The sequence below is a fragment of the Marmota marmota genome, unplaced genomic scaffold, assembly GCF_001458135.2.
Source record: "Marmota marmota marmota unplaced genomic scaffold, marMar, whole genome shotgun sequence".
NCBI lineage: Eukaryota > Metazoa > Chordata > Mammalia > Rodentia > Sciuridae > Marmota > Marmota marmota.
This window is the reverse complement of record NW_025999842.1, coordinates 9,061,294-9,076,811: the sequence shown is the minus strand read 5'-3', so window position 1 is coordinate 9,076,811 and position 15,518 is coordinate 9,061,294. Positions and strand designations below refer to the sequence as shown.

The 15,518-nt window shown below is 38.9% G+C and overlaps 1 protein-coding gene across 2 annotated transcripts in view; it reads left to right on the top strand.

Annotated features, from left to right (window-relative positions):
• The first annotated feature begins 4,859 nt into the window (after nt 1-4,859).
• Nucleotides 4,860-15,518, top strand: part of Gjb7 (gap junction protein beta 7) — a 13,287-nt gene continuing 2,628 nt past the window's right edge. Inside the window, exons 1-3 of one of the 2 annotated variants that reach the window (XM_048805960.1) lie at nt 4,860-4,977; nt 10,647-10,807; nt 11,654-11,727. The gene's annotated coding sequence lies outside the window, so the exon portion shown is untranslated. Of the gene's footprint in view, nt 4,978-10,646; nt 10,808-11,637; nt 11,728-15,518 lie in introns of both variants that reach the window. The other variant, XM_048805924.1, reaches the window with a different exon arrangement.

Here is a 15,518-nt window from a genome sequence, read left to right as displayed (position 1 = left end):
TATTTCCCCTCAATCCTTTCTTACATCAGTCAGAAGATGGATGAATCATCTTGGCACTGAAAGAGGCACAGAGACCCTCAATGCATTCTTACCAGAAAAGGAAATCTAAAAAGCATTTGTCATTTGGCAGACTTGATGTCACAAATATCAGTCATTATTAAAAAATGTTCATTGAGTTCCTGGAATTGCTTTAGCTACTACAAATCTCCCACAAGCTTCTGATAAAACTTCTTTCTAAGTGTTGGTATCTTGTGTTTGCAAATTGTACCAAAAAGCTATTGCTCTGACATGGGGGGGCAAGTACTCCCCATAAGTGTTTGGTTGCCCAGAACAATAGGTTTGTTATGCTTTGTGTTTTCCAATCTATGCATACTTCTCTCATCTTTTGTGTCATTTTTTTTTGGAGGGGGGGCAGTATGTTTCACAACTCAAGGTGAGTACTGCTTTCAAAGATAATGATAGCTGTATCATTGACTGAGTGGCTATTGTTTCATTTAACCATTATGAAGACCCTATGAAGTATGGAGGGCCTTTCTCATTTTGCAGAGAAGAAAATGGAGGATCAGAGAAGTCAATCATCTTGAGCAAGGTCACAAAGTTAAGAAAGAAAGAGATCTAGGATTTTTGCACTGGTCTGAACTCGGAGCCTATTGAATCTCTATTGCAAAAAAATAAAATAAAATCTTGGAATAAAATGCCATCAAACTCTAGTAAGTAACTTACCTTGTACCTTGCTTCTCCAGGCTAACCATCTTCAGCTACTAAAGCCAGATTTAAAGATAGGTAGTCAGTATAGATAGGTAAATTGAGTCAGGTCGGATCTAGGAAGCCAATTTTGTGTGAGTCTGGGAAGTTGGAGTTTGTCCCCTGAAGGATCTTATCAAGAACCTGCTCCTGTTCCAACCTGTTGCCAAGGTAACTGTCCCAGGAATGTCCTCTCCCTCCCGGGAGCTATAAAGTTGTTAATGTGTCCTTGTCTACTCCACTCTGCCCTTCCCTCTTTAGCCCACCTATTTCCCACCTTTTGACCATCCCACGGAGCATTTCCTGGGCCTGGTCAAGGCATGCAGGAAGGAGAGAGATAAGTGGGGAAAGACAGGAGAACAAAGGAATCCTAGGACATTTAAAAAGGGCAGAACACCTTGCCTCTTGGAATAGCAGGATACCAGCTATGGCCCCTTCTCCCTCGTGAGAGAAGTCAATGTTACCCCTTTTTAAATAAACCCCGCTTCATATGCTTGCCTTGGTGTGTGCTCTTCTGATATTCAAACTTCAACATGTGGGGAAGCAGGACTCTTCACCGATAACCAGCGGTATCACTACTCCCATTCTTCTTTTTATGATATGGTTAGAGACTTCCTGATTATCCTGGTCACCATCTTCTAGAGCTACTTGAGTTTGTCAAAGGCCCTTTTAAAATCAGAATGAAGCACAATGCTCCAACTGCCTCTAACTAGAACAAAACATATCAGAATCCTAATGTCTCTTGATGGGGACAGAATGGTGAGAAAGCACAAAGGTCAAGTTCAGAGCATAGTGTGATGCTTGTACGGTTCCAAGTGTATGGTAGTGCTTATCCTTCCATCACTGAAATTGGTTGTGGTGCTAATGCTTAGAACCTTGGTGATGTTTTCCTGTGGCACTTGCATTCAACACAACTCTAGTTCTTCTTTACAGAGTGATCATTAACACGGCTCTTCCTCAGTCCTATGTTATGCTCGAATTTGGGACCCCCAAAAGACCACCAGAGACCAAGATCGATGTAAGCAGCAAAGAGGCGTTTATTGCGAGCTAGCTCGGTCCTCTTCACACACACAGCAACTGGTGACCCTGAGAGGCTCCAAGCCCAGGGTTTTCAGCAGTTTTATACACTCTTTGGGGAAGGCAGGGACTTCACATGCATCATAGCGTCTCTTAGCAAATCATCACACACTGTGGGAAAATCAAACAACAACTCTTAACATTGATTAGCACAATCACTGGCGGGAAGAAGTTGGGTAAGGGTGATTGGTTAGTACAAGAAGGGGATTCTTTTGAACTGATTGGTTTAGGCCACGAGGGGTGTACTGCTAAACTGCTTGGTTTCCCAACATGTTATCAACCACCATAAATTACTGAGGGTCATCTGGCATCCCAGGTATTTTCCCCCGTCTCATACTGATTGGTGGTTGCTAGGGGGTTGCTAGCCTGACTGAGTCAGGGACAGCTGGTGCTGCAGAACTCTCCTGTTATTTGTAGATAAACAACTCAACAGGGTGGGTATGTGCCTAGGAGTGCTCTGTGGGTCTTTCCAAGGACAAAGGTCATGCCCCCTTCATTGGATAGGCTTTGCTCTGAGGTAGAGGCTGGTTTTTCACCTAGTCGTGTGTATTTCCTCCAGGGAGACACATTGTTCATTCCAAGGCACTGGCTTATACTGCCTCATTCTGCTTCTGGCAGTGCTCTTACTGATTATCTTGTAGGGCCACATTCTCACACCGAAGAGGCAGGTATCAAAATAAAATCTACTAAGCACCTCAAAACAGACAAACTGAAATCAGAAAGAAGTGGTTTAACAAGTTTGTATTATTCTTCCCATCCTTTTTCCTGTTCTGTTTTTCTTAATTCTGGCCACTCTTAGCTTTCTGACTTCAAAATGATATTATTTGTATTACAGTACTCCACTCTTTTTGCAGTCTTAATTATATTTGTTTCTCCCAAACAAAAAACGGAGGTGGAAGTTTCAAATCTGTGTCAAAAGTATATCAGAGACACTCTACAGAGAACACTTCATTCTATAAAGATGGAACTTGAACTCCATCTGTCTATAGAGCCTCTCCCAATTGCATTCTGCCTCTGCCAATTTCTCCTTCCTCCAGCTTCTGCGCAAAGATCCCTTTCCCTGGAGGGATCTTTGACTAGAAAATGACACTTCTGCAATATTGAATTGCTGCATTCTTCCTTTGTTTGTTTGATGCTGACATTATTGGAAGGCTTGCATCCTCTGAATCATCAGTGCTCAGGGATTCAATAAGGTCACCTTCAAGGTTGTCCTAACAACAAACTACTTCAGCCCAACTGTTCCTAGCAGGTGTCTCAGCACAAACAGGTAATGGTGTAAGGTCATGGATAAAGTTTGGCAAGTGCTAACTATAAACAAGCGTGGAAACTGAAAGGGATGAAGAATTCTAGAGATGAGGCTTTGGGGTTTCCCCATGATAGTAACCCTTTGGGAACTGGACAATATTCTGGAATCCTTAGATCTCTGTAAAAACAAAACAAAACAAAATTGCTTTATTGGTATGGAGAAAGTTTATCCAGTAATATAACTAATTATTAAATGATGAGTTTTAAAAATAAACTGTACCATTTTGAATTTTGGATTGAATATATGGACATTTGGAGACACTTTTAAAGGTTGTGAACATAAGGAGCCACCAGAACCTGCACTGAAACTCACGTCTATGATGTGAATAGCAGAGTAAAGAGCATCCCTCCTCTTTTCTTTCTTCTTCTTCTTTTTCTTTTTTTGGTACTGGGGTTGAACCCAGGGGTGCTTAACCACTGAGCCACATCCCTACCCCTTAATATTTTAAATATTAAATAAATAATATTTATTTAAGGCGCTGTCTTATACTGCCTCATTCTGCCTCTGGCTCTTCTCTTCCTGATTATCTTGTAGGGCCACATTCTCATACCGAAGAGGCAAATATCAAAATGAAATCTACCAAGCACCTCAAAACAAACAAACTAAAATCAGAAAGAAGTGGTTAAATAAGTTGCTGAGGCTGGATTTCAACTCCTGAATCTCCTGCTTCAGCCTCCCAAGCCCCTGGGATTACAGGCATACACCACCCCGCCTAGCCCACAGCTCTTTTCTATACTGGCCTGAGACATAAAGCAAGCCACTTTCTCTGTGGTTGTGTGTATGTTTTTTTTTTTTTTTTTTTAATGAAGGCATTAAATTTCTTGACATCTAAAATATCATTTCCAACTGTAAAATTCTGTTTCTAAGCTCTTCTGGTTCTAAGGGGAAATCATGTCACTTTTATTTTTTATATATTTTTAATTTTAGATAAATTGATTTTGACAAACATTTCCAGGAAAAGATTAAGTATTTTAGCAGGGTGCAGTGACATACACACCCATATTTTCAGCTACTTGAGAGACCAAGGCAGGATTATCACAAGTTTGAGGCCAGCCTTGGCAAGTTAGTCCACCTCAAAATAAAATGAAAAGGACTGAGCATGTAGTTCAGTGGTAGAATGCCCTGGGTTTAATCCCCAGTAACCAGGGCAGGTGAGGGTGGGACTGGGGGTGGAGAGAGATAAAGTACTATAAAATGCCCCCCATATCTGTTCATTATATACACAGAAAATATTTGTTATCAATGATTCCTGTGTTTGGGAAAATGCTTTTCACTTTTCTTTCTATTCTTAGTTTTTCCCTCTGTAATAGTCTGCTTTACACTTATACAAATGTTAACAAAAAAACTACGTCTTTCTACTTTCTGAATTTCTAAGACTAGCACATATGCAGTTAAACTAAATTCATTAAAGATAGATTAACTAAAATTGTTATTTCACCTATTGAGTTTTTGTAGATAACTTTTGATAAAACCTTGGAAAATCATTTGGAGAGATGAGATACTCTCATTGTTTTAGCTTCTTTGTTTGGATAATGGCAAGGTTTTATAATAAAGAATATTCAATGAACTGACTACATGAGCGACTTTGAATTCTTATTTCCAGTTTCATTCTCTTTTAACATATATTGTGAATAGCAGGACTCAAGAATCCTCATCTAAATTATGAGTCAAAACAAATGATCAGGTTACACCTGTTTGGCTAACACTACCTTGGAAACCACTAGACTCCATTTTCCTGAGCTTAAAGCACTCCACTGTTCTCAGGGAAACAGTGTAATTGATTCATGCTTTTTAATATCAAATGAATAACTGACTGGATTGCTTCTAAATCTCCACATCTGTATCAAAAGGTAAGTTTATTTTCCTTCTGATAAGATTTGTCTATTTAATGGGGATATTACATTTCTTATAATTGGGTAGTCATTACTTCTTTCCAGAAAATTTCAGTAAAAGACGACTTCCTAATTGTTACCAAACTTAACATATTGACATTCAGCTTTGTGTTGTGAAAGATGTCCTTTTTGAATAAATGACCATAAAGTAAAGTTGCCCATTTGGAATGTGTGATTGACTTGAGGGCTTTTATAGGTTGTGGCTATGAGAACTTCTGGCCTGAACACAGCATACATGGGCAGATGTGATAAGCAGGATAACAGGGCATAAAGGAACAGTCCAGGGGCTTTCAGTGACCTATCTATTTCATGTGGTCTGAGAGGCTTAGCATATTCCTAATGGGGGGAGGGTCTCCTCTAAAAATGACAATGCAATATTTATACAGGGAATTAAAGTACCTTGCAAGTGATGTGTATGTGTAGTGTTGGCCTGTGTGAGTCTTGCTCTTTCTACTCAGTGTTTTTCATGGACTACCAGTATTGACAATTTATTGTTTTAGTATATTGATATTTACATGCATAAAACCTAAAACCATATGTAAAATCCCTAGACTTATGGCTTTTATGCATATATATTTACAAGAGAAAAATCAAACATCACAAAGCCAGTACAATTAAAAGTTTAGTGAAATGATACTGTTTTGTTGAAACTAAATCACTATTCATTAAGGGAATCCACAACTGTCTACAAAAGCCTGGATCCTCTGAATCTGGACTTGCCTGTTCTGTGGGCCAGATGATAGCTTGTTTTTCTCTCTTGTCTCCATTTAGACCACTAGCAGGATCCCTTCATGCTGCAGACCAATCTATTATGGCTTCATTTGTCTTTATCTTGAATACTTTCCATCATGTGTTATTTTTCATAGGCTCAGATAATTAAAATTCTGGTACTTGGTTTCAATATGATTTTAAGCACAATGTAAATGTTTTGTGCAAAGAGCCAGGTAGTGAAGACTTCAGACTGTAAGAGCCATACTGTGTCGTAGCAACGCAACTCTGCAGTTGTAGCATGAAAGCAGTGATAGACAATAATAAAGGAATTGACATGGCTGTCTCAAAAAAACCTTATTTTTTGAGGTAGGCTACTCTGGCCTGAGGGCTATGTAGTTTGCTGAATCTTCATAAACATGAATGCAGAAATGCTGAAATCCTGTGGCAGTCCTTAGTTATGAGCCCACCATCTAGTATTTTTGCTTTTGTATGTGTGTATATCTATGTATGTGTATACAAATAATAACACACATATAAACCTCCTTGAGAATATAACAACAGACCCTCAGGAGGCTGCAGATCACTGTTTATAAAATATCACTTTAAGGATTTTCCAAGTAAGCAATCTCCCAAAATGAAAATGCCTTGTATTTAGATAGGGAGTTACAGAGCTTGTAAGCGTCAAGCATGCAGGACAGCATAGATATGGAAAGAAACCCTTGACAGAAAACTCTTTTAAGAGTTAAATGACTTGTGTGCAAGTTAGAACAGAGTTGTGGATCAACTAGAGAACCCAGCACTTCAAAGAGAACTGGAGACTAGCCATATAGGACCTGTGTTCTGCTGCTGACTCTAGGAGTCTTAAATCAATCTCCTATCATTCTAAGTTTTTGTTTCTTTATCACCTTACCACATACCTGCTTACCACAAAGGATGGCGGTGAGGGTTGGGCTGAGATGTAGTGAAGTGCTTCTGAAATGATCAAGTGCTATTCAAGGATGGTATTATTGCTACTTATGTGAAAGGAGCCAAGTGTGAAGGCTGATGGCTTTTGGGGGGACTGTCATTGGCAATCTATAAGGTAAATGGAAATCTGGGGCCCCTCAAACCCAAGTTTCAAAACAGCACTTTCTGGTAATTACAAATCAGTTTCCTGGCTCCTTGCAGGGCAAGGATCTTTTGGACAGTGATTGTGCTCATTCACAGCACAGAGAGGGCACTTAGTAGGGCAGCCTGCCTGTCCTCCCTCTCTGAGATTAGCTCACTTGCCATTGACTGAACCAAAAAAGAGGTGAAGCTCCTGTGTAGGAGAGAAGCTGCTGGAGTGGCAAGACTCACCCTGTAATAAGAGAAGAATGAAAGGGGAGTTCAACAGGGGTGCTAGCGATTGTCCCTACAGTCAGGGGCTGGTGCTCATTCCCAAAGATTCAAAAACTTGGGGGAATAGTTTAACTAGAGTTGAATCTGCTCTAAGAAACACATATTCACATTAAGCAAGCCCAGGTGAACCTGATTTATACAGTGTATCTCCAAGCTGGGCATTATAGCACACACAACAACTCACTGAGGCAGGAGGATGACAAGTTTGAGGACAGCCTAGGAAACTTAGCAAGACCCAGTCTCAAATCTTATTCTTTTTTTAATATATTATTTTTAGTTATAGGTGGACACAATATCTTTATTTTATATTTATGTGGTGCTGAGGATTGAACCCAGTGCCTCATGCATGTTAGGTGAGTGCTCTACCTCTGAGCCACAACCCCAGCCCCTCAAATCTTATTCTTAAAAGATTTAAAAAGGGGCTGGTGGCTGGGGGTATAGCTTAGAGCATCCCTGGGTTCAACTGTTAAATCTCCAGTACCACTTAAAAAAAAAAGTGCCAGTACCACTTAAGAAAAAAACAAAGTGCCTCTCCAGTAACTGGAACTCTGGTATGTAGCCTCAAGAAAACTTCCTGCAAAGCATAAAGAATCTTGGCAAGGGCTGGGGATGTGGCTCAAGCGGTAGCACACTTGCCTGGTATGCGTGCGGCCCAGGTTCCATCCTCAGCACCACATACAAACAAAGATGTTGTGTCTACCGAAAACTAAAAAATAAATATTAAAAAATTCTCTCTCTCTCTCTCTCTTAAAAAAAAAAAAGAATCTTGGCAAGAAAATAATTACTCAGAAGGTTTCTTAGGAAATTGGAGTTTTGAGAGTTAAATAATTGTTATGGGTGTTTAATCCAGGATGTAGAAAAAAAACAGATGAATGATCTCCTTGCCCTTACAGTATGGTTTTTGTGATTCATTTTCTTCACCTAAAGATCTGCACAAGTTCTCAATAGCTGTGACAATCACTTAGCATGTTTGCAATAGCAGTTGTTCCAGAAACTCCAGGATCCTGTTGCAGAAAGGTTCTTGAATATTTTGTCTGTACATTAGTCTTTCCTCTGTGCATAGAACTATGCACTGAGAAGATCTATGTAGTTTCTACATCGATCCTTCATGTAAATCTCTGCTCTTCTAACCTTGGTTGCCATGTCATCACAGGACCACATGCTCGGCTACTTGTTTTTCATTCACTGTCTGCTTTACTCATTTATTCTCTAATTGCTATCACAGGATCTTGTGTTTTTTTTTTCCCAGTTTCCCCACAAATACTGACAGGTGATCTCTTTGGGGTAAATTTCTTCTCTGAATGGCTAATTGTTCCCCCTTACAGTTCTTATCCATTTCATGACAGTATTCATCACCAAATTCTGAGTTAATTTAGCCTGATTGTGCTTTTACTCTGGAATAACATATTTTGTAAAAGCCCATGACTGTATTCTTAATTTCTCTTTATCAGTTAGTAGAACTTTGGAATAATTGGCAGAAGTGTTTTGGCTGAATTTTGAAAAGTCCTTCCAATTTTGCTGGTTTGATAAGTGTGATGATGATGATGATGGCATTTGCATTGTTGATATGTGCCATGCTCCAGGTGCTTGTATGTCAGATAAATTTACTCATTTATGTCTATCTGCTGATGCTATGCTTATATGAGCTCCTTCTAGGACACTAGAATTTGACCTGGATAAAATTATTTCCTTTAGATTTTCATTCGGTTTTTACTCCTGAATATATAGCACACAGGGGATCATGATTTTGAACTCTGTATTTATGCAATTCTTCTACTCCAAAGTTCCCATTCTGATTAGATGGTTATCTGCTGTGAAAGGGAGCAATAAAACCATTAGTAATTACTACTGAGGATTGCACCTGCACACCCTCTATTTTCATTTCCAAGAAACATTCCACTTGATATTTTTAATGAATTATGAAATATTTGAATCAACATTGATAATAATAAAAACTATCTATTGCTGTAATTCATCATTTAAATTACTTGAGTAATTAACCAAATAATTCTTTACTAGTCATCAATATAAATATCAGCTCTGATAGCAAAGAAATACAAGATATATCCCCATCTTTATAAATACATTATATCGCCATCTTCTAACTTTTAGTGTATTTAACAGGAAGAGCTAAGGATCCATTCCCTCTTCAAGGGAAGATTGTGTGAGTGATTTATTCCATGGTAAAGAGCAAAGAAATTAAAGACTGGATACTTTACCTCAGGATCAACTTTGCTGCTTCTTTAGCTAAATTTAGTTAATAAATATTTATTATACAGCCATGTTATGCCAAACACTTGGAGAACATAAAACAAAGAGAAAACATGACCTCTGCCTCCAAGCAAAAAATAAATTACTTTGGGGAGAACACATGCACATGACTGGTTAAAATGATATATCATTGAGGATTAAAATATGTGCTAAGGGGTAGGGGCTACATAATCCAAAAAGGGAGAAGTTACAATTTGGAAGATTGAGGCTGGAAGGAGGGCTTGAGGGCAGACAGGAGGAAAAAGCAGCGTGAGCAAGTGCTGCCCACAATGATGTGTGTGTCTGAGATAGGGCAGAGGGGTAGATAGGGCAGGGGGATGAACCATCAGACCAAAATGGGTAATTGGTGAATGATGTTGGTATACATATCAAGATTAGACAGGACCTCGAACATCAAAGTGAGAATTTGACATTAATTCCAAAGATATTATAGAAGCTATAATGTATTCCTGAGCAGAACAGCAGCAGAATGAAAATAACACTTTAGCAGTCAGGATGGATGGATTTTAGGAAGGAGTTAAGGACACTCCCCACTTGCTTTTCTTACAGAAATGAGGCATGAAGATCTTTATTTCAAATCCATCTGGGAGTTATGGGAAGAGGAGCCCTCAGAACAGGGACCCTGGGCTTAACGGAGAATGGGGGAACATTTAATTTGAATGGAGAGCAGAAAGGCTGGGTACAGGTGAAGAATGGCTGAACTGAGAATGCAATAGTGAACAAACAGTCAAGCACTTGCTTGGACTGTCAGGTAAAATACAGATTTCTCAGTTAAGTTTGAATTTCAGATAACAGTTTTTTTTTGTTGTTGTTTTGTTTTTGTTTTTTAGTGTAAGTAATCGCCAATATTGAATGGCACACTTATGCTGGAAAATTATTCCAGATACACATATTTTTAAAATTCAAATTTTACTGGGAATCTTACATTTTTATTTACTCAAACACTCCAGTCTCTTCTTCTTTTTTTAAATATATCTATTTTTTTAGTTGTCAATGGACCTTTATTTTATTTATTGATATGTTGTGCTGAGAATAGAACCCAGTGCCTCACATATGCTAGGCAAGCACTCTGCCACTGAGCCACAATCCCAGCCCTCTAGTCTCTTTTCTGAAAGAACACATGTTGTGTACAGAAATTAATCACATAAAGAAGCATGTGATTACATGTTATAAATGGTATGGAGGAAAAGAAGCCAATATCATGAAGAATACTAAGGAAGATCTAATTTAGATTGATGGACTCATGGGAAGTCTTTCTGATTTAGGTGAAGGGGATAAAAGCAGGCAGGTGGAAAAGTGTGGAAGTAGGATCTAATAGAGAATTTCAAAGAAGGAGAGCACATCTGGAATCCAGTATACTCTGGAGATGTTCAAGATAATGTAGAAGAAATAGAAAAATCTTCATTCCCAGACCTTTGTTATCTAGGTAAGTATTTCACTTTTTTCTAAAAGTGGGAAGTTATGGAGGTCACTAAACACAGAAATGAGGCTATAAAATCTCCACTTGAAATATTAACCTAGTTTTGGATGAATAATAATTCATAATATAAAATAATAATTTTGGGCTGAACAGAATCAAAAATAAGAAAAGGGAAGACAGAAAGTTATATGACATTTCATGCAAGAGAGGAAGGTGGCTTGGATTAACGTGGTGACAATGCAGATTAAAAAATGAGGAGGAGGCTTGGGCTGTAGCTCAGTGGTAGAGTGCTTGCCTAGCACATGTGGGGCACTGGGTTCGATCCTCAGCACCACATAAAAATAAACAAAATAAAGTAAAAAGTTTTGGTACATATCTCAAAAGTCAAAATTTTGCCTTTGAACATCAGTTGGATATGAGGTTTGTGGGAGAGAAAAGGAGAAGAGCAACTCCCAAGTTTCTGGCTTTAATATCTGTATGGTGCGGATTGAAGAGAAAGAAGAGCACTGGGGGTGGGGGCAATGAAAGGTGGAGGAAGTACAGGCAAGAATTCACTTTTGGATGTTTTCAGTTTCTTAGACATCCTAGTTTGGATGAGGAGGTGTCAGCTGGAGCTCAGAGATGAGAGGTACTTAAGTTAGTCACTGACATGCATATATAGGAAAGAAAAACTCTGAAGTATTCACCATGTAATCTTCCTATATGTTAACCTTCCAGATATATATTAATTGGCTGGAGTGTAAACACATAATCTACAAATAGCTGTCTTCAATTGTCACACACACACGAAAAGACACGAAAAAGTGATGGCTGACTTTTTTTTTTTCTTCATTTAGGTCTTTTTTTTTTCAGATTTAATTTTGAACACCTTTATTGTAAAAAAATATGGGTAATGCAGAAAATCATGAAATGAACCTTATCCATTGGTAAGCATTAATAATTTTTCTTTCTTTTATCCCTATTTCTACTCCCAAAATAAATGTTTTCTTTAGATATTTAGGTTATTTGGGCTCCTGTTATTTCTTTATATTTTAATGATGCTTCCTTTCACTCATTCACTTGTTGCTTTTTATTTTTCATCAATTTTTAATAACTATTTTTAATGTGGTGCTGAGGATCAAACCCAATGCCTCACATATGCTAGGTAAGTGCTGTACCACTGAGCCACAATCCAGCTCTTCTTGTTGCTTTTTAAATTAAGCTAAAATGTATAAAAGTTTGCCCCCTCCACTACTTTGTAGTGCTGGAGATTGAACCAGGGCCTCATGCATGCTAGGCAAGTGTTCTGAGTTACACTCTTAGCCAAAATTTTGCCATTTTAATCACTTTTAAGTATATAATTTGGTGACATTATTTTCATAGTGTTGTACAACCATCATCACTATTTCCAAAATTTCATCACCCCTAACAGAAACTGTAACCAGTTAAGCAAAAATTCCCTATTTTTCCTTCCTTCCAGTTCTTGGTTGCCTCTCTACTTTCTGTCTCTATGGAATTTTTCTATTCTAGATATTTCATAGAAGTAGAATCACATAATATTTGGCCTTTTAGGCCTGGTTTCCTCTAAGAAGAGATATAAATTACACTGTGCTCAGGCTCTTACCAACTATGCTGAATCACCTCAGTTAAAAGTCAACTAATATTAGGGCACCACTCTATCATGAGAAAAGCCATTGTCTTCCATCAGCAAAATGTCTGAAAATAGGATGGGCATTTATCTGTCCAATGAAAGTCATAATCCTGACATTTGATGGTGCCAGATGTCTGATTCTAGTCAAAGATCAATTGCTTTCTTACTGCTTTTCATTTATCTATTCACTCATTTTTTGGGTACTAGAGATTACAACTGAGGCACATCCCAGTCCTTTTTATTTTTTTGAGACAGGGTCTTGCTAAATTGCTGAGGCTGGCCTTGAACTTGCAATCCTCCTGCCTCAGCTCCCCAAGTTGCTGGGATTATAGGTATGGGTCATCATGCTTGGTTCTCACAGCTTCTTTTTCAACAATGCAGTCTGGATCTATTCTTACCTTCCTTCCTTCTCTAAAACGTCCAACAGGGTACTTTCAAATGTTTTGTAACATTACATGAACATCCCCTTGAGTAATATGGACAAATGTCCAAAGATATGTCATAGGAACCATTTGTCCCCCCTTTTTAATCTATGGGATTTTGTTTTAACGATTCATAAAGACACTAACCTTTCAGGTAGATTTAAGGATACTTTTTATTTAATGTAATTTTGTTTGTGTTCTGAAAACCAAGGACATTGAAGTATACAATCTCTGTTGAATACAGTACTGTGTACATGTATCTTTGTTTTGTCTGAAAATAGCTCTTAACCTTCATCTTCTCACAGCTTTAGTATGTGGGCTTGCTCTGTATAGTTCTCTCTGTAAGAGATAACGGGATCAGTTCTGACAGGTGTGCTATTGGAACAATATCCCAATTTTCTTAATTCCCTGGATCTCATTACAGCATCATTTCCGTGATACTCCTTTGTCTGAGTCTATGGAGAAAACAAAGAAGTAATTAATTTTTGCAATAGGAAATGGGACTTGAAAAGGAAATGTTTTCACCTGAGAAATAACAAAATTTTTACCTGGTAATTTAGTGGCAGGCCTGGAACTCCAGCCCACATCTTCTAGATACTGTAGGAAGTTAAAAGTAGTGATTCCCAACTAGGGAGATTTTGCCTCCCACCCCTGCCTGGTACATTTGGAAATGTATGGAGGGTTTTGTCATAAATGGTAGGGAGGGTACAAGTCATCTGGAGGCCAGGATGATGCTAAACAATCCTACAATGCACAGGATAGCTGCTGAAACAGTTATTCAGCCCAAAATGTCACTGGTGCCTTTGTTGATAAGTCCTGTTGTAGAGTATTGGAAACTGAACTTGAACCCTGCTCTGTATCTTACTCTGTATCCTTGGGAAGTGACTTCATTTCCCGGAAACTGCCTTCTCATCTGGAAGAACAAAATGGCCACCACCATAAAACCAACAGACAAAAAAAAACAAAGCCTATATTTCAAGGTGGTTGTGACAGATCACTTCAAAAAGCACTATACAGTGCAGAGCATCTGATGGGCCCAATAAATAAAGACTCAGGACCATCCCATGGAGTTCAATCATAAGACAAGATGGAAGCAGTGATAGAAAGACAATGTCACTGAAATGAAAAACAAGGTTCCTCACTTTCCTATTGGCCTTTACAGAGAAAAGAGTAAGAGAGGTTAATGAAAGGTTTAAGAGAACCAAACAGCACTGAGGAGAGGCAAGGAGATAAGACTGGAGACAGGAAGTAATGAAAGGATTGTGTAGGTGAGTGACTTGGAGATGCACTTGAGAGATGTTTAGGCTGAATTATAAGAACTTGGTAAGAAATTTTATATAAGGCCATGGGAGAAGAGTCTAGAATAAATATGAAATTTCTGATGTGGGTGCTTGGGTGTTGGTGATACCATGCAACAAGATAATGAAATCAGAGGACGGGGAACATAATAAATTCAGTGTAGACGTATTAAGTTTGGAATGTCTGTGGGCCATCTAGGTGATAGTCAGAAGGGGACAGAATTTTTAAAACAATCAAAGGAGGCAGAACAACAGAAAGAGAATAATAGAGTTTCAAGAACACAAGTACAACTGTAAGAAACGGTGGAAAAGCTCCATAAACTCAACAAGCCAAGACAACCGTTTACCTGTCCGAGATTTTATTAGCAGGACTGGAGAGAGAGAGAGAGGAAGAGAGGGGGAAAGTAAGAGAGGTAAAGTAAGAGAGAAGAGGGGGAAGAGAGGAGAGGGGGAAGAGAGAGAGGGAGAGGGGAGGGGGGAGTGAGAGGGAGAGAGTAAGAGAGGGGAGACTAAGAGAGTAAAAGAGTGAGCACGAACAGGGTGTTGATATTTATGGGCTTAACGCAGGATGAGGAGGAGCAATGCGAGTGGGCTGTTACTTCTTCATTGGCCAAGAGTTCGCACCACTTCAGGGATTGGAGGTGTGCCATTCAAAGTTCGCGCCATTCACAGTGCGTCATGGACCTGAGCTCCTAGAAGAGAAACACTCTGGGCACCATCTTTACCAACAATCCTGAGCTCCTGGAAGAGAAGCGCTCAGGGCGCCATCTTTACCAACAACGACATTGTCACAACACCAAAAAATTAAATGACATCCAAAGAATCCAGAAGATTTAAAGTGATAGTAGTAATTGGGAAGTACAATGGTGAGCAAAAAAAGTAGACTCACTGAATTTAAGGGTAATTGTTGAGAAAGGTGGAAAAAAGGGATAAAAGAAAGGTTGACAGATAATGCTATGAAGATCCTCTTCCCTCAACTAAAAAGACAGCACATACTTACTTGTATGCTGAGAGATGAAGGACAGGAGAGGTTGAAGACTCATAATACACAACAGAGAGAACAGATAAGAATGGGATGCAAAGCTGAAATTGTTATTTTGAGGCAAGGAGGAGACTGATCCCTCCAAACTAGGTAGAAACAGTAAGTTGGGTATTTTAGTCAGCTTTTTCATGGCTGTGACCAAAAGACCTGACAAGAACAATTAGAGGAACAAGTCTATTTGGGTGAATCACAATTTCAGAGGTCTCAGTCCACAGATGGCTGACTCCATTTCTTGGGGCTTGAGGTGAGATTGTACATCATGGTGGAGCAGGGTGGTGGAGGGAAACAGCTCAACACATCATGGCAGGAACGGGGGGGGGGGGGG